The sequence below is a fragment of the Peromyscus californicus genome, unplaced genomic scaffold (genome assembly GCF_007827085.1).
Source record: "Peromyscus californicus insignis strain IS unplaced genomic scaffold, ASM782708v3 Scaffold_1__1_contigs__length_55948999, whole genome shotgun sequence".
Taxonomy (NCBI): domain Eukaryota; kingdom Metazoa; phylum Chordata; class Mammalia; order Rodentia; family Cricetidae; genus Peromyscus; species Peromyscus californicus.
Window position 1 is genome coordinate 1,434,808 of NW_026294492.1, and position 25,193 is coordinate 1,460,000.

The 25,193-nt window shown below is 44.3% G+C and overlaps 1 protein-coding gene and 1 long non-coding RNA gene across 25 annotated transcripts in view; one reads left to right on the forward strand and one right to left on the reverse strand.

The window, feature by feature from the left end:
* Window positions 1-25,193, reverse strand: part of Myt1l (myelin transcription factor 1 like) — a 403,345-nt gene that overhangs the window by 378,039 nt on the left and 113 nt on the right. For 8 of the 21 annotated variants that reach the window (XM_052745747.1, XM_052745746.1, XM_052745760.1 and 5 more), the window contains exon 1: window positions 18,665-19,287. The gene's annotated coding sequence lies outside the window, so the exon portion shown is untranslated. The other 13 variants (XM_052745761.1, XM_052745758.1, XM_052745753.1 and 10 more) reach the window with 7 other exon arrangements.
* The window catches only part of LOC128115251 (uncharacterized), a 52,477-nt gene continuing 46,361 nt past the window's right edge, over window positions 19,078-25,193 (forward strand). For all 4 annotated transcript variants that reach the window (XR_008220045.1, XR_008220044.1, XR_008220043.1 and 1 more), the window contains exon 1: window positions 19,078-19,190. This is a non-coding gene — a long non-coding RNA (uncharacterized LOC128115251). The remainder of the gene's footprint in view (window positions 19,191-25,193) is intronic.

A 25,193-nucleotide genomic window follows, 5' to 3' on the forward strand; every position in this document is an offset into this window, starting at 1 on the left:
TAGCAAGTCTTCATCTCATACTTGAGCCTTACCAGGTGCCGCATGACACACTGCTCTCAGTACTTGGTTTTTTGATGAAGAACAAAACAAGATTTGAAGGTGATATAAATCTAACCATTCTAAGTGTTTTTCTTAACTAGAAGTAAGGAAACATCACAGAGATCTAAGAGATGTCCAAGCAAAAGCCTTTGAACCTGTACCAGGCGCTAAGTTAAATCCTATTGATACAATTACAGAGAAGGCGTAGTTTGATCTCTATGAATGAGGCATGAGTACACGTACATGGGTTCCTCTTTGTGCTCCAAAGTGTATGTCCACATGGGATAATACTACCTTCCTTGATTGCTGTGTCAGCATAAATGAGCTTCACTAGCAGTGCAGAACATTCCTACATGGAAAAGAAACAGACTGTACTGCATTCTCTCCACAAGTCAGAAACATAGACATAACACAGTGAAGGAGAAAGTCATCCTGCAAGCAAGTAGCCAAACTGGAGACCCAAAGGTAAGGATAAAAAAGAGGAATTAGCCAACCAATCAGCCAGTAACTGTTGTCTAAATATTCAGAATGTTTTGGACCAATAGATAAAATCTGCACAGAAATGATGCTGTCTGTTCTCCACTGTGAATCTACGTATTTATGTGCAGTGAGCTTGGAAGTGTGGGACCACGCTCCTTAGAAATGAGGAGGAGGAGGGGCTGCCAGACTTCAAGACAAACTTGACTGAGATGTCAAATTGCAGAGACTGTGCCTGCCACTAAATATGCTGATATATGCACATCCCCGTGGCTGGTGTCTGCTCACAATGAACAATGAGTTCTTTCCATCCTGGAAAGAGCAACAGCTCTATGTGTTCAAATGACTGGGACTGAAAAGAAAGTAGAAAACGGATCGAATGCTTGAACTGTTAAAGAATTGAAATGGGATCTTTGTCTCACCTAAAACTTTGCTGAAATCAAGGTTGGAGATTAGATTGCAGACATGGTAAAATTTAAGCATGATCTGACAGATGAAACAAGTCCTTGAGGGGTCTGTTGATTGCTCAGGGTTGCTTGCAAGGTCCCTCAGTCATCGTCTGAACTAAATCCCTTTATTTCCATCCATTCAGTAAATCATTCAACTTACATTTCCTGGGTATCTGCTATTACATGGGTAACCAGGCTCACTCTCAGGCACACGTTACAAACAATATAACAAACGACTGTCTTCAGTACTAGAGTTTTCAGAACTTCTTTAGTCTCAGAAAGAAGTCCTGTGATCTCTCATCCTTGCAGCCACCTTGAAGATTCTTCATATTCACATGCTCACAGGTATCCCACTAACCACAACTTCAGCTTAATCCCAGGATGGTCTGATTCTGGCGCAGCACACCTAAGCTAGAAAGCCTTTTTTTTCTCATTGATCACCTGGACTTCCTCACCTTCCATTCTCCCTTCATCCACAAGAGCACCCTCTAGTGTTACTCTTGACAGGGAACAACATCCTCAAATATTGAAAATTAGATGTTGTCAGTTCCTGAGAAGAATCACAACTCTCAGGCAGATGCAGACTGGAAAGGGAGACTTCAGCGCCTGACTCCACCTCATCTCAGCTGAAGAGACGCACTCAGGTGAGGATGGGAAGACACAGCGCACAAAGACAGCACTCATCGAGCTATCCTGGATAATAACCTCTCTGGAAGTCATGTACCCACAAGAGGCCACCAGGAGGCCACCAACTATCCTAGCAACAGTCACAAGCCAAAACTGACACAGGTCTGGACTGTGACGGTAACAGAAACAATAAAAGTGGTAGCTGCTACCTTCTTCCTACAGCAGTGTGTAAAAGACCATATTCTCTTCCAAGAGCCAATGTTCATCAAGTATCGGTGGTCACCAAGGACAGCATCACTCAACCTGCTGCATCGCCATGGCCTGGCTTGCCCAGTCACCCTAGGAACAGGAGGCAAAGATGCCATAGTTCTTATCTCTTGACGAGTATTCTATTCCAGAACAAATATTTGAATTGGAGTTACTGAGAGGGGATAACAAAGAAGACGTGAGACAGGAAACCTGTGCTATAGCCGTACTGGGTCTGATGGCCATGTGAGTAAGGAGCTGCCATCATACCCGAATGAGAAGAGCATGGACCACGTGGACTCTTGAAGTCTGAGAGCAGCGTAATCTAGGATAGCTCCACTGCAGGTATGAAGACAAGAGAATCCGTATTGTGGAGGTGAGTGTACCTGTCATGACACTGTGCTCCAGAGGGATGTGGTCTAGTTCAGCAGCCCGAGAGATCAGGGGACTAGAGAACTAGAGAGCCGGACTGAGGAGGCCTGCTACTGGAATGGGAAGAGAGGGAATCCTAAGGTTGGTCACACTCCCAGGAGGAGAACAACACTAGCGGTCCCCTGTGCCCAGTCTCGCCCTCGGCTGTCTCACTGCACTTTCTACACTGAATCCTCTCCATCCTCTCCCTTGATTTCAGTGTACCCTCTGTGCTACTGTCCTGCCCTTGTTTTCCCACAGCCGTTCACCTTGTTCCAGCTCACTCCTGATGACTGAGGTCCAGGGAGTGGGCTGTACCTATGATTCTATCACTGCTGACCAAAACGCCTGGGCACACTCATCCCGTGACCTGAACAACAGTACGCAAATGGACGACATGGAAATGCCCCAATGAAACTTTATTTACAGAGACAAACAGTGGGCTGGAGCTGGCCAACACATGCAGTTCCCTCCAGTTCAGGGTCTGAAACCACAGGTATGACATTTGGAGGAAATGGTTGGTCTCTGAGGATGTCAAATACATCACAGAGTGATGTGGTCCGTGTAACTTGAAGTATGCTGGGAGTTGAATGAAAAAAAGGTTTTTGGTTTTCTGAAACGGGGTCTTGTGTAGTCTAGGCAGTATATGGCTGGAGATGACCTCGAACTTCTGACTCTCCCACCTCTATCTCTGGAGTGCTACGGTTACAGGCGTGTTCCACCATGCTTAGTTTTATGTGATGCTAATGAAGAAACCCAGACTGCACGTACTTTCTCAGTAGAACCACATACCACCTCCCACAAAGCTTATTCTGTGGCTTTCGGAGTTTGGACCTGCCTTGGAAGTGAAGGGAAATTGACTTTGAGGGATGCGTATCTCTGTCTCAACGTTCTCTGCACGCCCGTCTAAACTCATCCCCTTTTAGCAGAGTCAGCCAAGGCGAGAAGGACACCATGGATTGGATTCCCCAGAAGCATTGGCGGGAAGAAGCTGAAGAAGTCCCCGCTCTGTGTACTTCACTGTCCCGCTAAGAAGCTTACTCCGTTTACGTACAATAGCCGGAATGAATCCTTCAAAGCAACTGCTGGTTTAAATACACAGATATGAAGGATCTATTTTCCAGATATAGATATCTGAAGATCTATTTCCCAGAAAAACTTTAATCCAGCTCAGCCCCACTATTGCAATTATTGGAGCACCTTTTAGTTTAAAAAATATCACAAAATGGGAGATATTCTTTATGCCTCAGAGGCAGGTGCATCGCTCAGGCTGTGCTCTCAGAACCTCTGTGGCAGGAAAGACGAGTGGAAATGCCAGTCTAGGGTGGGGGGTGGAATCCAGGCCTAGCGTTATTGTACAATCACTCTACACTGAGCTATATCCCAGCCATAACATGTCAAGCTGATGGCTGTTTCTGGATAGTGGATTCACCGTACTCTACTTCAAGTCCAAGGATGTTCTTCTCAGATTCCTAAAGGTGACATTACCGAGTCTGGAGCAAGAAGACTTGAGGTTTCTTTCTCTGTGTGACCCTGAGCCTGGCTCTGGAGCAGGAAGGCCTGCAAAGCTTCATAGTTTTTCTGCCTTACCCTGGGTCTGGGTCATCTGAGTTCTGCATCTGTTCCATAGTCTAGTTTTGGTTCTGGTCAGATGAAATGCTGAGGACAGAGGTGACCTTCCCCTTCTATAGTTCTTTAACATTAATTGCTGTGCTTCTGCCCAAGGTCCTCTGTGTGTATGTGTGTGGTGGGAAAGTTGGTTTCCCAAGGCAGACATGTAAGCATTTATCTTCTGAGTGGTATCAAAGAGTCAGATGAGGCAGAACACACTTCTCTTACAGTAGATAAAGGAGAGAAGATGTGCATAAGTCTGGGGCTCCCTATATGCGACATCACACCCAGGAAGTTTGAGGCTGTTATGGTTTAGATAAGAATGGCCCCAAGGCTCATGTATTGAAGTTCTGATCAGGTGGTTGAATGATGAGGAAGATGACCTCATCAGTGGGTCCATCCATGGATCCGTGACTGAATGGACTGTCATGGGATGAGGCCTGCTTGAAGAAAGTAGGTCGCTGGGGAGTGGTGGACCTCTGAAGGGTGTATCTTGTCTTTGGCCCCTCCCTGTCACTCATTTTGCTAACTGCCTGGCAGGAGGTGAGCAGATGGGATCCACCATCACTTCTGCCAAGTGTCTCTGCTCTACCACAAACCTAAAAGCAAGGGAGCCGGCCACAGACTGACACCTGGGAAGCCACGTGACAGAATAAACCTTTCCTTGCTTATACTGATTCCTTGGGTATTTTGTCACAGTGGTGCAAAGCTAATGTAATCTTCACAATCTAAAATAAAGCAGGCGGTCTGTGCGTTGTGACTTATGGTGACTCCCCCCATGGCGACACTGTGTCTATTTCTAAATACCAGGGTGCACAGTGGAATGGAGACCAACACAGGAAGTTCTCTGCTGAGAGGAAAACTGTAGCTCCATCCCTTAGCAGCAGGGTTGTAAATGACTATGATTTGAATGAGAATCACACCCATAGGCTCCTATGTTTGGATACTTGGTCCCCAGTTGTTAGAGCTATTTGGATGGGTTAGTAGGTGTGGCCTTGTTGGAGGAGGTGTGTCACGAGGTGGGGGGAGGTTTGAGGTTTCAAAAGCCAACATCATTCTCAGTTAGCTCTTTCTGCCTTGTGCTTATGGAGAAGAGCTAAGCTCTCAGCTACTACTCCAGAGCCATGCCTGCCTGCCTGCTGCCATGCTCCCCACCATGATGGCCCTGCACTTGTCTTTTGGAACTATAAGCCCCCAACAAACCTTTTCTCCTATAAGTTGCCTTGGTCATGGTACATTAGCACAAAATGGAGAAGTAACAAAGACAGTGTGGGACAGTGAGATGCCTACCAACAGCAGCACCTCAGTCCCAGCATCAATACTGGGGTGAGGTCCCCTGCATGTCTAACCACTATGATACAGTGAATCAGGAGCACAAACCAAGTCTCCATCTACCATGGCACACAGACCCATAGAACTGGTAAACTGTGTCCTGGTCTCTGGGAAGATAGTACCATGATATACACAGCTATAAATATAAAGCAATCTTCCTTGTGAACACTCAGGGGAAAAGAGGATGGATACCACTGGGGAGGGACAAGTGGGCTTTGTGGAAACGCAGCCTTGGAAGGGTGACTGGGATGTGGATAATGAGGAGGATCCAGGAGTGGAAGGAACAATAGGAGGGACCAGCACACAGACCCTGCACAGAGGGATCTGGCTTTCCGTGCTGTCTGATACGGATGAGAGAGGAACAGCCATGAGACTCTGACTATAGCCTGTCCGGGAATCTCCCACACCACAGGGTACAGATGATTGGCAAGTTGTGTGATGGGGTAGCATGAGTGGATAAGTGACAGTCCCAAAGAAAGCGTGGAAGGGGTGGAGGGGATGCAGCAGTTGGGAGAGCTATTTTAGAGAGGCAATTGGCAGGAAGTAGCCACTGCCTGGCTGCCAGATTAATTATCCCAGAGAAAAGCTCTGGCCTTGTCATTCAGCCACACAAAAGCTTTCCGTAATTTCCCGTTATCAGGAGAGTGAAGTCATAGGCTCATCACCAGAGAGTGTTGTAAGGTGGCTTCTGACCCCCAATGACTTACTCCACCTGTGCTCCAGGTGGCTCTCTGATGTTCCCCCATATAGAAACTGCCTTCTCACCCAGAAGGTTCTCTAAATTACCCCTAGAGAAGCATTCACTTTGCCTGATCAGATTTCTTTCCATGTCTTTATCTATAGACAGCCTCCCTTTCTCTCTGGAATTGTGGCAAACACCACCTCCACGTGATCCCCATCACTCCTCTGAGAAAACCAGAGTGCCCTCTTAGCAAGTCCTCCTTACCTTTATCACATGCCAAACTGTGCTGGGGTCATCCACAAAAGTATCTTTCTCCCATAAAGTATGAAAACTTCCTTGACAAAAGGGCAGCACTCCCTGGTTTTCTCCTTACACACACCACTCCCCCCACAAAGACAATCTTGTCTAAGCAACAATTTCACCACAGTCATTTAGATGAGAGGGGTTGCAGCAGAAATGCCCGAATACACAGGCAGCCAGAAAAACAAACAGCAGAATCAAAAAAACACCGACAGTTACTACTCCCTCCATCCAGACACATGGCACATATTGGGTTCTGCCCTGAAATGCTGACATTTGGTCTCTCTGCCCTCCTGACACCTCACAGTCACAGCTGTGGCTTTGGATCTGTTCACAGACAAAGATCTAATTTCAAGATTACTCATGACAAACAGAAGAACTTGAGATTTGGATAAAGAGATTGTATAGGGCATCAGAAAGGGAAGCTAATGCCAGATCTAAGCTGATAACCTAAGGAAGCAGACACCAGGCATGCTGCATCTCTCCCGTAGCAGCTGCCCCAAGGCAGCACCCCTAGAGCTGGACACACACATCTGTACCCAACCTGTGAATTCCGTGCTGGTATCGCTAGACAGGGAGGCATCTGTGCCCTGGATGAGGCTGCTGCGCTGGCTTATCTGATAAACATTCCCCAGCGGTCCTTATCTAGTGTAGAAAGGGGTTGCAAGATGTGAGATGCACAGGTAAGCCAATCCCCAATGGTTTTCTCAGCTGAGAGCCCTACACCAGCATTTCTATTACGAAGTACATCACCAGGTGACATCCTCTGAAGAAAGTACAACCCCAGGGTTTGGAAGAAAGAAGGGTGATCATGTTCCACTACAGTTGTGTAAGCCAACCCTCAGGTGCTGTGCAGGATGGGTGACAAGGCCAGGTCTCAAGAGTCTCATTTCTTTGACTAGAACTGGCTTTTAGACATGCATATTGCTGAGGAAAGAGTTATGGAGCATGTAGGGAGACAGAATGGCCTCTCCCAGACACATGACTCAGGCAGTCCAGTTAAACCTGTGCTGTACCCTGATTGCATCAGGCTTGATGGACAGATGCCCATGGTGAAGTATTTTTCAAGCAGACACACTTTATCAGGAAAGTTCAAATCTTCCACCCAGTCCCAATGAGTTCTGCAACACCTTGGGCCATCATTGAAGAAGTGTGCCTCTGTTCCAGGTGTTAATGGGCATGTCCAAGCAGGTTGGATTCCAAATGTGTTTCCTTACAGTAGTAAGGACCTCTCATTAGCTCCTTCAGTGTGTATGAACCTTAATGGTCAGTTACAAGGGCTGAGGATCTGTGCACACAACAGTGCTTCTGGGGGCAGGGGACAATCTGATCTTAAGAAGGGCAGTGGAGAAGAGCCTGCAGCCTGGGTTTGGAGAGGGAGCTGTCCAAAGAAGAGTCTAGTGGGCAGCAAAGGGGGCAAAATCACCTGGAAGGTTGGTGTATCTCCCTGTCACTTCCACCTTCTTCCACTCGGGGTCTGGTCCCTGTCATACACCTTCATGTGAGACTATGGCAGGCACATAGGGCTTACTGAAAATTTTCACTGCCCACAGTTCATTCTCTCTCTCCCTCCTTCCCTCCCCCCCCACTCTCTCTCTGTATCTGCTACACACTTTCTCTGTCTATCAGACATTTCATCTGAAGGTGTGGGACAGGTAGGTAGAAGGAGGAGGGACATTAATGCATGGGAATAAGGGGAGGCTCTGGCCAGAAGTCGGTAGAGAAGAGGAGGGAGAGAACAGACTATGCAGAAAAGGCCATGTCTTTGGTGCTGAGTCAGCCAGTAGATGAGTGGCTGCTATTTGCAAAGAACAAATGAAGCTAAAGAAGTTCGACTTGGAGGTGGATTGAGCTCCAAGGAATAGGAGGCAGCAATGATCTTGGAGCCTGAAGACAATGCGTACACATGCACACACATTCAGCATGTGTCTACCCCCCAAACCCCCCTACACACACACATACCATGTATACACAGAAGTTATGTTTATGAAACATGGTACACCACTTTCTGGAGATCTTGGCCAATGTGAAAACAAAGAGCCTGACGTGTCCTTCCATCCTATATGTCTGGACCATACTGAGCTGGTGCACAGCAGGAGCTTACTTAGGAGCTCCTGCAGAGGGCTTGGTGCCTGGTTACATTAAGCAGGATCTGAAAGCAGATAATTCAGACCTTCTGAAGAAGGCTTTGTTAACATGATTAAGATCCTTTATTTTTGTGTGTGGTACTGGGACTGGTCCCAGGGTCTCCCACAGGTCAGGCAGGTAGTCCACCATGGAGCTACATCTCCATCTTCTTGCTGACATTCTATTTTAAGATCGGGTCTCATTAAGTTGCCAAAGTTGGCCTCAGCATGTGATGCTCTGATGTTAGCCTCCCCAGCAGAGTAGCTGGGATGACAGGCCTGCACCACCATGCTTAGCCAAATAACTATAATTTTTAAGAAGTTATGGGTGTGTAAAGGGAAAGGAAGAAACCCTGCCTGATGTTTCACTGAGAGATGTCAGGAGAATGTGGGGAGCTGCTTCACACTACTGCTGTGGTACGACCCTGAAAATATTGAGCAAGTGTGTATTTTTACTGTTGCTAGTGGAGTCACTACTCTGCAAGCCATGTATAAAGTTGGTCTTACTTTGAAATCAGGAGCTCTTTCTAAGCTGAGAGCTGTTTTGAAACCCACACTGAACAGCTCGCCTACCTTTGTGCCTCGGTAGGCAAGCAATTCTAGGACTCTGCCCTTTTCTTGCTATTGGGATTGTAAAAAACCAGATCTTTCTAACATGCCTCTAGGAAGGAAGTTCCAGATGCACATAGAGTTTTGCAGAGCAAAGAAAAAAGTACCTATTTCCATTATTTTCTTCATTTTTATAGTGTGTGTGTGTGTGTGTGTGTGTGTGTGTGCGTGTGTGTGTGTGTGCATGCTGCTATGTGTGCACAATAGTGAGCAGGCATGTGGAAGCCAGAAGTTGATGCCAAGTGTCTTCCTCAGTTGCTTTCCACCTTAATTTTTGAGACAGGGTCTCTCACCAGATCCAGAGTTCGCCAATTGACTAGAACGGCTGACTGGTGAGCCATATGGGGTTCTTCTGTCTGAGATGCCTGCCCCCATGCTCAGCTCATTACATGAGTGCTGGGGGATCCTAGCTCAGGTCCCCGCACTTGCAGGTACTTGACTGACTGATCCGTCTGCTCACCCCCATTTCCATTACTTTCTCAATTTTTTCAGCTCGGGGTTGGACGGATGGCTCAGCTGTTGGAAACATGGCTCAGCGGTCAAGCGGATTTGTTGCTCTCTGAGAGAACCCAGGATCAACTTTCAGCACCTGTATGGTGGCTTACAACCATCTCATCTCCAGGTCCAGAGGATTTAATGCCCTCATCTGGCCTCCACAGGTACTAAGCATGCCTGTGGTGCACATACATACATGCAGACATTCACACACACACACATCAAATGAAAGCAAATAATATCTTCAAAAATGGAACCTACTCAGGAAGACTGCAAGATTAAGATTTAATCATTCAGTTAACTATGTAGTTAACAGGCAACAAGGTTGTCACGTATTCAGGTAGAATTTACAGCACTTTTGAAGACTTTTAGAAAGGAAGCAGGTAGCCAGCATGCCTATTGTTGTATGATTGTGAATCTGACAGAATTCAGCAGTCCTGAGGATTCTTGCAGCCTTTGCATGATACCTAGGGAGACTTTGGTGTGATGGATTTGGCAAGGACATTCTGACTGTATTCTTTTTGTTTATAGCTGACTTCCTGAGAGTCCCTTTTCATTAGCTTCTTACTGTAATATGTGTCTGGCTTGGACTTGAGTCACAGAGCATGGATCCTTGTCACTCAACAGCACCGAACTTCTGATCCTAGTTGGCCCCACTTTAAACCAGAACCGGAACACAAGTAGAAAACTCCTACCTTAGGCATATCTTTATGGCCAGCAAATGTTATCCCCGCTTTCCCATCTCAAAAGAAGAGTAAATTCTGAGAGTGTTTAGGCTTTCCTTACCACCCCTCCTGTATGGACCTTATCAACTCTCCCCTTGTTGGATCTTCTCAACCTTTCTAGTATGATACTTATTTCCCAATATGCAGAGGGCAGTTTTCTGTGCCACATTTTGGCTTTTTGAAAGGTAGGATGATTTTATTAAACTGAATGTGTATTCTTAAAAATTCTCCCATTTAAAATTGGTGCATACACATACCCGTACATTAGGGGTAGCATGAGACATTGATGGGCAGGTGTTCACTGTGAAAAGTTAGTTTACATCAGAGCTAGTCCCCTGATGTCAAACCCCTCTTCCTGACAGAAACATTCAAACTCCTTTCTTCATGCATTGTGAAACATACAGCAACTTCTATCTAGTAGTACCAAGGCCTTTGCCCCATACCTAGCTGTGCTCACTTTTCCCCCACCCACTCTTTACTTCAGCTTTCTTTAAAAAGCCACCAGTACTAGTGTCCTGGAGAGGTTCCATTACCCTAGTCATGGTCAGGGGTAATGTGAGGACTTTCTACCTTGCCTGGGGTCTGATTCCCTTATGCTATGTTTTTCCCCACTACAGACAACATGCTCTTTCACTGGGGTACCCTGTAGACATACCATGGCCCACATGAGATGCTGCTGAACATGACATTGGCTGCAGTGATAAACAGTGGTGTTTATTTGAACCCACAGGTTCTTGCTTGGTGTGTGTGTGTGTGTGTGTGTGTGTGTGTGTGTGTGTGTGTGTGTGTGTGTGTGCTGTCAGAATTAGGACGGGGATTGTGTAATAGATTTTAGTTACTAAAAATGTGTCCCCATTTAACCCATGCCTACCCTAAATGCTGCCTCTGGAAGGAACGGTAAGCCGAAAAGATGGTGGGCTGCTTCGTTAAGTCCAAGCCAGTCACTTTATTTGCCTACTTTATGAGAAGAAAGACCCAAGGGAGTGATAGAGCTGAGAAAAACCAAGAGGTGACCCCCATAGCCATCCTAGTGTGTGCGCCTGTGATTGCTGTCAGAAGACCTGCCTGTCCGTCTACAGTTTATTATAAAGGAATGTTTGTCAAATGTGTGACTCTATTGCAAGTCACAGGCATACAACAGATAAAATTAACAAAGGAAAGAACATAAGAGAAAACTAATGCTCAGGCACATGAGAGTTTCATGAGGTGATTTTTTTTTCTATATGAGCAAAAGGTTGTATGAATGCCATGTCATTTCCCTAGCCTCTGTGAGGCTACACTGGGCCATCACTAGCAAGAGTCTCTGGTAGGAGTGCCCCAGGCCTCTGCTTTCCTTCCAGAAGTGGGGATTTTGGAAAGGAATATGGGAAGTGGTGGCCTCCATTCCCTCCTTTGAAACAATACACAAAGAGATGACTCCCAAGCTGATGTGCTCAAAGTCACCCCCAAGTCTTGTGGGAAGCCAGAGGACTTCTAGCCTGCACCTTCCAAATGGGCTACGGGTCATGCCAAAGTGAACTACAGATGGAAATTTCACTTTGAAAGTAAAAGGAACACAGAACCAAATAAAACTAGAAAGGATGTCTACCTGTTTGGTCCTTAATGAAAATACCTTCTGGTGGAAGCTCAGAGAAAAATAAGGAATGAGAATGAGGGGTCATGTCTAACATAGTGAAGAATTAGCTGGAAACTTACAGTGCACACACAGTCCAGCTGATTGAATCCAGCCAGGCATGGGTAATGCTCTGACTCTTGGTAAGGACCAGATAATTCAGTAAAGGGAAAATATTTAACTACGTGCCCTTTGATAAACAAAGCCTAGGGGCAGAAGTGACTAGGACTAGAAGTCAAAGCCAAAAACATAGAAGTGATGGCGGCATGTGGCCCCAACTGCACATTTCCTAGTCACAAGAGGAAGTGGAAGACAAGTCGCCCTGGAGACAGGCAGACCTATGCAGCCTGCAGGGATAGTTTTGTTTGTTTTGCTGTTTAACAGACCCTTGTTAAAAAAAAATACATTTTTAATTAAAATACAATTACATCCCTTTTCTCTTTCCTTTCCTTCCCCTAGCCCTTCCCTCGCCTCCCCCTTAAAGTGACAGCCTCCTTTTCTTTATTATTGTCACATACATATGTACGTGTATGCACAAATAAATAAATACAACCTTCTGAGTCTGTTTGTGTTGTTTGTGTGTATGTGGTTTCAGGGTTGACTACTCTGCATTGGACAACCAATAAGGGGGCTCATTCCTGGGAGAGGCTAATTCTCCCTCATCCGAGCAGCCATGAGCTGCTATAGTTCTTTGTTTAGGGATGGGACCCCATGAAAATTTCCCCTCTCATGTTAACATATCTATGGATGCTGCTATTTTCTAGTGCTCATGGTCCAAGCAGCCTCCACCTCAGCAATACCTCTATAGCAAAAGGAAACTTTCATCTGCATCTGTTCCTTTAAAAAAAATGCAAATTATGAAATGATCAGATTTTATTGGCTGCACCATTTCTGACACACATTCCACATCTAGTCTCCAGATCGCTGATATTTGTAATTCAGTCTATGATTACAAGTTGAGTATATTTTCTAACTTACTCAAAATTGACTAGACAGCTATTGACATTGTGTGTTAGAAGTGACCTATCGTCTCACAATGGATATCTACCACTCACATGATCCCGGTGATCAGACCCTTCTCTGATCATTAACTCTGAAGCTGAAGGAACAGGTGGCCCAGCCCGTTTGTAAACAGGTGTGCCAAGGTGTCCCTGGGGGACTGACATGACACAGCTTGGCGTGCTCCGTGGGTCTCTGAGGGAGAAGGGTTGTTTTGGAGCTAACAATATCCCAGTAACAACAAATTAGTCAAAGAATATTCGGGCAGCAAGACCTCCATGACTTCTCTCAGAATCACAGAAAAGGGCACTGAGAAGCTCAATGGGGAATTTTATGAATTTTAATTTAGAGTCAAACATCCCATGAAAGACAAAGGACAAGAAAAAATTAGACTAGAATCTACCTAAGCACATGGTTAGGATTTCTGTTCTGTATATGAGCAGCCAGCAGCAACCCAAACTCCTTACTGTATGCAATATGATTGCATCCTTAAGAAAAGACATGTAGCTTTCAGATGCCTGCACCACTTGTTTTTCCATACTCCAAGAGAAAACAAAAATCTAACCCGAACCACATTTGTCTGTTAGAGGATTTAATGGCAGAATTCTAACCCTGAGCCTACAGGTTTGTTCAGTGGAGTCTGCTAGATGGTGAGGAGGCAGCTCCTGATAGAGTGTCTAAATGCCTCACCAGCTTCTCATTTGAATTCTCCTCCTCCTGCTGCCAGAGGCTTCTGTAGCCAATGGCTCTTCAGCTGGCTGCACAGTGGCAAGACAGCTCATATTGTACATCCAGCATGGATGGTGGATAGCCCACAGATCTGTCCATCTGCTGGAAGGCTGGGCCTCAGTTAGCAATAGAGGCTTTAACCACACCCCACTCAAAGCTGCTGTTGTTGATCCCTGACACCCACAGCTTTGAGGAGTCCAGAAACTGAGAAGCAGACATCTGACATTTACCAATATTCTTTCTTTGAAACACCATTCTGTTTACTGCCTCATATTCTCAAATAAGAAAAGGCTTGTCACCTTGACTCTATGCCCCATGTGAGTGGAACTATGGGAAAGAAGACCAGCTATCCAGAACCCACAAAAAAGCTGGACTTTTATTTCTAGCTCATATGAGAAGGAGGTACACGCCAATATGCAATTAATAGAGAAATACAGTTACACGATGCTATGCAATTATGCTAATATTCAGGAAGACCACCAGAGTATTCACCACCCTGGAAGAGGAAACAAGGGATTCAGACCACTCTGCTTAGGTCAGAAGAGCAAAAATCTATTTCCAAATCTATTCAGGGAAAAGTTGCCCTGCAGGCATTAGCATCACATCTAGGCAGACAGACAGATACTTAGGTCCTGACTACCTGCAGGATGTTTTTCTCTCTCTCTTGGCTCTGCACACAGTAGGACAGACAGACAAATACCTAGGCCCTGACTACCTGCAGGATCTCTCTCTCTCTCTCTCTCTCTCTCTCTCTCTCTCTCTCTCTCTCTCTCTCTCTCTCTCTCTCTCCTCTGTACACAGTAGGAGCTTAAGGTGTCCTCATTGCATAGATATTCCATCAGTGGAATAAGAGTGGAGGAAGAAACTGACTTTAAGAAGCTATACTCTTTATCTTCAGTGCTAACTATGTTTTGCTGCTAGGAGAAGAGGCTGCAGTTGAGAAGGCTGCTAGGAGAAGAGGCTGCCCATCACGGCTGCTGATTGCTAGTGATCTATCACTGAACTTTCCTAAAACACAGAATCTAAAAATAAGTAGCAAACTTGCATGGAGTTTCAGAGGGGAAGAGAACAAAAGACAGGCTGGCTGCCAATCAGCTGATCAGTCCCACTGGAGTGAAGACATCTCCCTGTGTCCCCTGTCTTGAGCCTTGAGCAGCTCCCTCAAGAGGTCATGTGAAAGCCCCAGGGTCCCTCCCTCAGCTTGGGGGTCCCAGTGTCGGTCTTAGCTGCCAATCTGTTTCTACTTTCTTAGGCACACTTGATCTCAGGAAGTGTTCAAACAATGAGAAGGATGGACAGGGTTAAATTCATAACAGGGTACTTATTCACACCACATTAGCCATGGGAACACTACAAGTAGGCATAAAATTTTATTCCTGAGATAATATACTTCAAGCTCTAAAAAGATCCTATAAAGAAAAGAATTCCCTTTAAAAGAAAGAAAAAAAATAGCCAAAACAAAACCAGTTACTATTGAGGTTAACAGTGCTGCACCATAGAGATTAGAAGAGGTGCCACTGCTGACGGCAGCCTACGGGAAATGTGGCCAAAAGAGATGTCCATCCAGAAAACGCAAACAATTATGACTTTTCCTATTGACTGCTGGAAAGCCAGAAGCCCAGAATTCCTCAGTGTAATACACAGAGCTGCCCGGTGTTCCCAGGTATCTGCAAAGCACACGTGACCTGGGTCATGGAGGAAGCCGGCAAGTCTGTCTGCAGGAAAGCTTAGCACAGAGGAAGCCACCACCAACTGCCTTCGGCGCACAGCGCAGGATTGCCCGTTCTTACCACCCCTCTGCCCTGTAACAATTCCGATTCTCCCTCTTTCCTGAAATGGGTGGTGAGCAACGCCTTCCACCATTCCATCAACAAACAGCTGGATTAATGCCAAAGGACCATACACCCTGGTCTGCCATGCCCTTTTTAATCAACTTCCTAATTAAAAAATGCCATGCTGGCATGAGGTATGAAGGGAGTAGGCTTAGAATATTTCACGAAATAGCATCCTCTCATCCTGGAGTCGCCGAGGATCTGTATCCTTACAGATGTTTACGAGTGTTCCTGCTGCAGAGATAGAATCAATTTGCTTGCGCCTGGCCCTCAAGACGTATTAAATTTATCCTGAAGGAAGCTGGCTTCTGAAAGCTCTTGCCCAGATGCATTAGGCAGGTGGGGGTTTCAGGGAACCGGAGGGTCCACCAGCAGATGCAGCATTGATTTCTGAATGTTCACACTCTCATAGACAGCTCCAGAGCAGACTCGGTTTGATGGCTCTCTATGGGGTGCCCTGCAGACTGGATTATTTCCACCACCAGTCTGGCTAGCATTGTTTCATGGCGACAGTGCCCTGTGTGTTCAGCTTCTGCTCAGATGGCACAGGCTAGGGGAATGTGTGGACCAGGGAGAGGATACAGCACCAAATTTAAAGTCAGCCTCTGAGAATTGTCCCCTGCCTACAGGATTCAGGGATGTAGGAGCCCCCCAGAACTGAGGAGTGGTGCTGACTTTTGTCAAGACACTCTGTGTGAGTGCAGCTTAGAACACACTACGGTTCAATTTAGACAATGGCTGAGGTGCTACTCAAGGCCATGTTGGAGGTGGAAATCCTACAATGAAAATCCTTGCCGATGTACTAAAAGAAGCAACCCCCCCCCCATAAATTATTCATCCCTGAGTTGTTTGATTTAGAGTTTCAGGCTTGACACTGCACCTGAAACCATCTGAAGCAAATGCTCAATTGGGGTGATTTTCTCAAGGCAATTTGAGGGAGTGTGCCGCCTAAACCATCGGACTTCAGTTAAGTAGCAGACAGCATACCATATAGAGTCACAAAGTTCTTACAACTATATTAATGAGTACACACATACATCTAAGACAGGTTTACATGATGCACGTATTAACCCAACGACTCAAATATTATAGCCTACACACAACACTTTTACCCCAGCAACCTTAAAAATATACATGTTTTACACTTTAAAAAACCATGGGAGGGCTCAGCACACTCTCTTTACTGTGTGAAAACACATCACAAGCACAGAATTTTAAAGGAAATAAGGTCAAGTGACATTTTGGAAGAAAACTGTTGACATTTTTTTTCCTGTTCGTAAGCAGTAGGAGCCCTGTGGGCAGCACATGTGGCACAGGGCAGAGCTCCTGAGGTGCAGATCCCCCCAGTGAGACCACTGCCCACAGAGCAGCGAAGGCAGTCACCTGACATTTGGAATCTCATGGATGAATTACATGATTTAGCTACGGAAGGTCATAATCTCTCCCAAAGTTGATATGCAACCTCAGAGAAAAAGTTGAAAAAAAAAACAAATATAAAAATAAAAAGTCTCCTTTAAAAATCACATTTTCAGGCTGGCTCACATGGATACATTTACAGCTCTCGAGGACATTTCATTGTCTTTAGATCAAGCCCTGATCAACTGCAAGGAGCCTTGAGAACTGACGGGACTGTAAGTGGCAAAAGTAACTCCCTCAAGTGGAAACTCCTGTGACATAATTGTTACCCTTAAAAAAAAAATGGACTTCACCTGTGAGAGGCAACCAGGCACAAAGGAAGCCTCGTGGGTAAGTGACATTCAAGGGCTTCCCTGCTTCTAAACGGCCAAGCAGAGGTTAAAAAAGAAAGGCTGATGTCTGCACCAAGAAAGTTATAACCAGAAAACAAAAGAGTTATTTTACCCACAGAGATGGGCTCAACTCCGAAAGGAGACGGGCATGGGAGAAGGGAGCACAGTGCAGCCTCCCTCTAGATAGGAGTTCATGAAAACGAGAACTCTTGGGTATTCATTACTTTGGGCTAGAAACTTAAAACATGAGTTTATTTTTTCCTCATTCTAGCTTACTAGCTTATTTTAAAAATGCAATAGAAAAAACCATTTGTATGTACATATACATTCATAGAAAAATTGAGAATTTTCCTATTATGCAAAAAAATACATCTTAATATGAATATTCAGAAACATGCAATTTGACCAGGAAAATGATCAGAGACAAGTTCTACCTACCAGGGACAAACAAGCTTGCTCCCAGTTTGTCACACCTGAGGCTTGGGTTCACTGAAGGTATTTGTGGCTTTCATTTTTACAAAGGCATACTTTTTGAAGCAGAACAAATGACACCCACCCACCTCCCCCAAAAGTTGTATTTTCTGTCACACATTCGCTGTCATTTCTAAAGTATAGCAACACTTGGGGAGAGCTTTTTAAAAAAAAAATCAAAATGAAAGCATGCCATGCTCCAAAATATCCATGAAACTACAGAAATACAGCTAAAAGATCATGGTCTCGTCTGAAGTTTGACTTTAAAAACAAACTAAATAATTAGGTCAGTTAAAATGCAAACCTTTCCCTGTAAGGAGGCTAGGAATCCTTAAGACAGGAAAGGACTCCTCATCAGTGACTTCCCCCAGAAGCATCTTGAACTGAATTTTGAAACACCCATGCTCCAGCATGGTAGTCCCAGAATTATATAAGAAATCTGTGCCACTGTTGACAATAGACACTCAGGGCTCCAGGAAGCTTCATTATTACTTATGAACTCAGAAAACTGATTTGGGAAAAAAAATCTTTTTTTTTTCTGAAAAGAACTCAGTATCAAAGGTTGTACTCATTTAAAATCCCCCCCCCCCCCCCCCCGTGCATCCTACAGACCTACAAAAACATCACAGTTCAGTTTCCACTGTCCCCACTAAGTAACTGGTTAAATGAGCTAAAAATCTCCTTCCAGCTAGGAAAAATATATACTAGTCAAAACTAATTACATCTGGGTTTTCATCAAAAAAACATTTGCTAATTCTGCTGGTCTCCATACACTGTCCTAGAAAATATTAATTAAACACGTTGAATAATGGCTGCTGTAAATTTCTGAAAACACTAATCTCTAAACAGTTAATTTCCACTTCACACTTCTGCACGGAAGATGGATGAAGAGGCCACCCCACGCACCAGCCAAAGACTATTCTTTTGTTACTGCCCTTAAGAGTTGAACTTTGCTCCACTTTGGGAAGCGCAGCAACGGCTGCAGAAACAACAGGACGCATTTACCTGGAGGGGATTTCAAAGAGAAACCTGAAGAATGGATTCTCTGCGCCTGCAGTCCCTCTCCGCACCTTCCGCTAAGCCAGCCTCTGACAGGCAGTCGTTCCCACGGCAGCCACCCCTGCCTTCCATCTTAGGGACTCACCCAGAAAATTCTCCAGCCTGCTCCGCGACTACAAAACTCTTGTTTGAACGCCCACCATTTGTTCTCCATTCATCCAATCAACTTCGAACCGCACATCTTCTCTCTATCGGCGCGCAGACACGGGGCCACTTCTCATCTGTATGCTAATTATTTTGCCACATGGACAAAAGTAATAATGCTTTCAGACAGGAAACTAACAGGCCTGAAGTCGAAGATGGAAATTAATAAGTTGACACCACTAAACGCCGGGGAAGACGGGCATGCGTGCAGAGCCCTGCCTGGTGGATGCGGCGCAGCCTCCATCAGCAGGCAGCAGGCAGACGGCCCTGGGCCGCCAGCACTGCCCAGGCTGCGAGCATCAGGCACAGGTTTCCTTAGAGACCACATCGCTGCCGCAGAGGCACACCGGGAGCATCCTGCTGACTTACCCTGCTCGGGGCTGCTGTCCTTTAAGCAACACAAAACGCAGCCATTTCCTCAAACCCTAACTTCATCGCTGATCTAGATGTTTCTCAACCTAACAGCTGTGAGTTAAAACCAGTAATTTCTAACCTTCCTGTTTACTAGGCTTTCGGCAGTGAGGCAGGATTGGGAATGTGTGCTGTGTGCTTCCTACACTGTACCCACAGGCCTCTAAATCTCTAGAGCGGAGTGTATGATGTGCAGTGCTGTATTTAATGTAATAGATGAGAACTGTAAATACGCAGGCTGGCTGTTGGCTGCTACCCGCTAGGTGATGTATCTCAGAAAATCTCCCCTATCGCTGACGTTATGGTAAATGCATATTGTGGTCCAAGAAACCTCACCAAAGTCAGCAGAACCTTGGTGTTTTCACTAAAACTACGGCTACACATCACAACAAAAACAAACAAACAAACAAAAAGCACCCAGGCCTCCCTGCCACTTCTTAAGACTGGAGAACGGGCACCAGAGAGTTAACGAAGGGGTTCCTACAGTGTCCCTGGCTTACCAGCCACATTACATTATCCCATCCTGGCAGAGGCTCCTTTGATCCTTTTCCCTTAAAACAAGAGGAAGAACTATTCTCTGAGTAACTTTGAGCACTGCCAGCCCATGATACCAGCATTAGTATCTTGTGAAGAAAAGATAACAGAAAAAGTTTATTCTAAAAAAGAGCAGACCCAGTAGGATGCCAAAAACACAAAAGAAAACACAGCTATATGACTTTCCGTAGCATTTGTCCTTTTTTTTTTTTTTTTAAAATGTTTTACTTTTCTAAGTGCTGATTTTATAAATGGCTACTGAGGCAAGCAACACATGCCTTTCTGTGGCAGTAGCTGCCCCCTTCCCTTACCAGCCTCTCAGCACACCGTAAAGGCACACTAAATCATAAAGGCTGCTTAGTACCTCCCCTCTCCTGGAAGCTAGCTTGAATATCCAGACTCCTAGTGAGAACAACTCTGGGAAGATTTCAGACCAGCAGCCCATAGGCATGTTTACCTGAGGGGCAGCTGTGGCCAAGAAAACCCATTGTTGGCCCTTTGTATCCCAAACCATGCCATTCTGTCACAGTGTGCAACCAAACAAGAGTGGAAGGTGTCCAGGCAGGTGGAGAAATGGCTGTGGGAAGTACTTAAGAGACTATCAGAAATTACTCAGAAGAGTTGGAAGCTTCAACAGCCAGGCAAATAAGCAACCACATGTCACCTTTAAATGAAAGGGAAGAGGTACCTCTCTGCAGAAGAGTTGGTGGCCATCAGCAAGTCCTCCTCAGCAGTCTGTCTCACTCATGCAGCTCCTCAGCTGCCATGGAGAGCCCCAGGCACGTGTGGTCACAGATCCCTCTGTGTTTGCATTCCCTCCACCCCTCCCATCAGGACCAGCGCTGTCAGCCCTGTGCACAGGAGTGCAAGGCAGAGCCCACAGATCAGCCACTGGGGGCCTCCATAGGCACAGTGCAGGCTGGTTTCTGAGGGAGACTGACAGCAGCCCCAAGGTCCCAGGAACACCCTCTTCTTGCTCTCAGAGGTAATTCCTCTGAAGAGCATCTGCCTGGTGCGTGGTTACTACACAGGGTACTGCTTGCTCCCTTTCCAGTGCCCTGACGGAAACCTCCACAGCTCTCCACAAGGAGGCTTGCTGGGGACACCCAGTGCCCCTCCATCTTCTCACAGACAATGCACTGTCCACTGCCATCAGAACACCTCCCTCCCCTTCTCTACTCCCCCAATAATCCCCACATGGGCCTTTTTCTTTTATAGAGAGCTATAGCATTTGCAATGTTTCCTTCCTACCCAGCAGCCCAAGGCAGCAGGGTTGGTCAGTGTCTTTTTCATACAATAAATAAGCACTGATGCATTCTCTCTAGTTTTCTAACACCTGGATTACATTTTCTCTGCCATCTCTGATTACTTCTGCAGATACCCTGAGGGCTCATTAGAATGCCAACGATAAAATAAAAAAAAAAAAAAAACACTTTCATCGTGAAAACATTCACAGAAAAGTCATTGTGTATGCTGGAACAATGCAGGTGTGGAGGAGAGGGAGACAGGAGAGAGAGGCTGAGAGATAATCAGGGACAGAGTTAAAGAGAGGCCAGGAGACCAGAAGAGAGAGGGGGAGAGGAAAGGAGGAAGGGAGAGAACACAAAAGATATTCCAAACTGAGTCACATAGCATTGAAACGTAGTCCACTGATGGGAAAATGTATAGATGTTTCCCTAAAATCATCTGATGTCAGAAAAAAAACACACAATAAATGGCAAGAAGTAGAATCCTTAATATTACTCCCAATGCCAATTATGATCATTTTAGGCAATATATTAATGTATGGGATATGCCAACTTAAAATGTTTGTTAAAAATACTAGCCATATATGATATTTAGATATCACTGCACCCCTACACACACCAAAATAAAACACACATACACTACTTTATTATTTAAGTTTGTGATAGCAGCTATCTTTAGTTTGGAATACATATAGATGGGTGTCAGTTGGGGCACTGTATTATGCAGTGGTATGAAACTTAGCTTTGTGAGACACGTTATTGTTTTGTGAGTTTTTGCTCAAGTTTACCTCCTATTGCTCTTGTCAAGGAATGCTACCCAATTTTAAAGGAAAAGAGAGAGAGATTCTTAAAAAGTTGAAAGGACACTGCAGTGAGCTCAGCTATGGAGTGATCTGCCAGAGAGCAGAGCAGCCTGGAGCTCTTTCGCTTGCTACTCATTTGCTTCCTGGACAGGGTTCTGGGGGATTCCGCAGACCTTCTGGCCAAATATTAGATGCATTTGAAAAGCTAGTTATTGATTAGAAAACATGGCCCTTGAGGAAAGTGGGCGGCCAGTTGAGTTCAAGTTCAGGGCAGATTGGTTCCTACCCAGGTAACCTCATTATTTTCTCTTGTTCCATAAAGTGGATTTTTTTTTTTTAACACAAGAGTGACTAAAACTTTAAGTTGTTTGGAGATTAAAGTGTAGCCACTAAAATGCATAGTAAGTAAGCAGTGTCTTAGAAGGGATAATATGTATTTTTAAAACAACAGGTCTCCATCAAAGTAGATTAGCTTGCAGATAGACATGGGATGTCTGGTTTAGACATGTGACATTAAAAATATTACTTTGTCATCAAAATTTCCCTCAGATGTAATCATCTTTTTAAAGTTGTACATGTGGTGTGTTTCTAAAGAGAGCTAACAAAGCAAATGAATACTTAGATTATAATTCATTATTTGATAATTCTATGTAGAATAGTAACAAATAGAAAAAAACTTAAAAAAATTTTAACATTGCAAAACATCTTTTATTTGCATTTATTTTTTTAAATTTGGTAAAGAAAATGAACAGGTATCATCAGAGGATGCAATAGTTTGCAACAATGAATAGAAGTCAAAATTTTTAAAAGAGTAAAAATTAAATTAAATTGGGTAAAAAAAAAACATGGCAGAAATAATAAAGATGCCATATCAATGAGCATTGACCCCTCCCCCCACCATAACTACATTCTTTTAACCTGAGCTCATACAGCTATCTATTCCCAAGAAAACTGTAGGTAGGCTCATGTTCCTTTAAGAATTTTTGTGTATCAGTCATAAGTGTTCTCAAGTCATTGGGCCTCAGCCCTGGCCTCAGCTTCAAACACAGATCCATGAACCTGGCAATGGTTGTGGTTCTGGGTGCAAGTTTCACTCCGCAGAAATGTTCCTGTTAGGTGTACTTTCTGCCCTAGTGAACCAGGTAACCCTGGTTCATCTTTTCAAAATAAATAAATAAATAAAAGATTAAATTGTATTAATAACTGGATGCATTGAGGTAAAGAGCATCCACTTCCAAAGTAGTAATGTTTGTAATCTACAATAGTTTTAGAGCCCCAAATCACATGAGTTATTTCGGCAGATTCATGTGTCCGATATTTATAAACATGTGCATGCAGTAACAGCAGCAATGTCTTTACAAAATAAAAACCATCGGCTACAGATCTGGGCTGCCATCATCTTCAAAACATCCAATTGTGGCTGTAAACACCACTCGACTTCTACCTCGGTGGGCACCGTCATTAAGTGATGAAAGTGAGCCATTTTCACATGGGCAGTGAACCTGTAGGAAGCCTCCGCTGGATGCTATTGCTATCTGCCACGGACAGCTCCCGGTGCTGAAAGGAGGCCAGGAAACCCTATCACAATGGCTCCCTCCACCAGCCTTTGAAAAAAACCACAGCAAACTGAATGGTGTGGAAAGTGCTCAGCCTGAATAGGACTGTCTACAGAACAATGGCGGCTAGCTCCAAATCCTGCTATAATCACATTAATGAGATTAATCAGTGAATTAGCAGCAGTCAAATGTCAGGGAGGCAAGGAGGAAGCCAACCAAGATGGTGATTAACTTTGGGAGGGGGGAGGGGGAGAAATCAACTGTGCTCTGTCCGAGGATTTGCAGAACTTGACAGATCTGATTCACAAATCTGAAGGCTGAAAGTAGAAATCAAAAGGCGGTCACACAGCCCTTCAGAGCACACCGTGGATCCAGCCACCACCCTGCTGCTAGTCTGCTGAAGAAAACATGATTGCAGGAATCTTCACAAACTGCCCAAATTCTGCAGTTGGATGCTTTCAACTGTGTAGCTGACATTTAATATTAATTTATTTTCCCCAGACTCAGACTAAAATAATATATATATTAAATGGCTACTTAGGAGAAGGAGGGGTCATGGCAAGAGTTTTAAAAAGTGTACCAAGTTACTGCTCTATCATACAAACACCCCTGCAGTGTCTATCCTAAACAAATATTACAATAAATAAAATTTAATATTGAAGCACAACTTTAAGGGGAGTTTTAACCAATTGACTTCTGCACTGAGGCAATTTATTCGTTTATGTTCCTTTAGGTCAATTGTGGAAGGAAAAATAAAGTTTTTTGAGGGGAGATGGATGCTGCATAGTTGTATTTAAAACATATTTGTATCATCAATACTTTGGGCTCAGAGTTTGGGGGATGTTAAAACTTACAGGAATCCTATGATGCTGTTTTCAGAGAGGAATTCTGAATAAAACATTTCCATTTTTAAAGTAATCATGTATCTATCTATATGTAAAACATACCTACTTTTTCATTTCGCAAGCTACATTACTTTTATGAACTTGAACAATTAGGAAGACTCTTTTATGCTTATGAAGATGTTGTGGGTACTTTTGTCTGTGATGTTAGTGTAAAGTATAAACACTTGAACAAAAGAGTTGTTATACAAACTACTTTTTCCTAGTTAAGTAAACAACACAATGATCTATAACATATATAGTTTCAATGGTATAAGAAATGTGTCATGACTAAATTAATGTTAAATTCAAACTCTACTGTATATTTTGTATCTTTCACACTCATGTGAATATTTATATTATTTACTGTTTATTCAGATCTATCTGGAAGCAAGAGTGTGAAGACTCAACTTTTTGTTTATGAAGTGATTTTTAAGAAAACACATTTCTGTTATAAATTAAGTGCTGTTTTGTTATTATGAACTTCAAACATTGAGGTTATTGTTAAAAATCTTTATTTGATTTTACCAGTTTAATGAACATCAATCAACTTTCTTTTTATAATTAGACAAATACAACAGTGCCTCAGGAGCAGCTAATGTTCCCGTAGCCCTTGCTTATAATCTTTCCTTGTTTGTAAAGTGAAGTTACCCACTCTCAGGAAGTTACTTCAGCTCAAATCACCGACCTCCACACATGCAGCAAGTTTTTCGTTTTTCTCATTTTTATTTCTTTTTATAAACAAAATCATTGTTCAGGCATGCAATCTATTACCCATTTTTTTTTTTTTTTTTGCTCTAAAGACAGGCTTCTGAGGATGGAAGACCTCAGGAACCTTCCAGCTACCAGCCATGCTATAAAAATAACTTTAAAAAGGAGCAAACAATAGGAGTGCAGCAGAAGGCTTGAGCTACGGCAAAACAGATCCTGACCCCTGAGTCCAAAGTATCAACCTAATGAGCATCACGTACCTCACACCATGACCACACCGCTCACAAGTGACGGCTCAAAACACACAGAAAGAGAAAACCCTTTCCC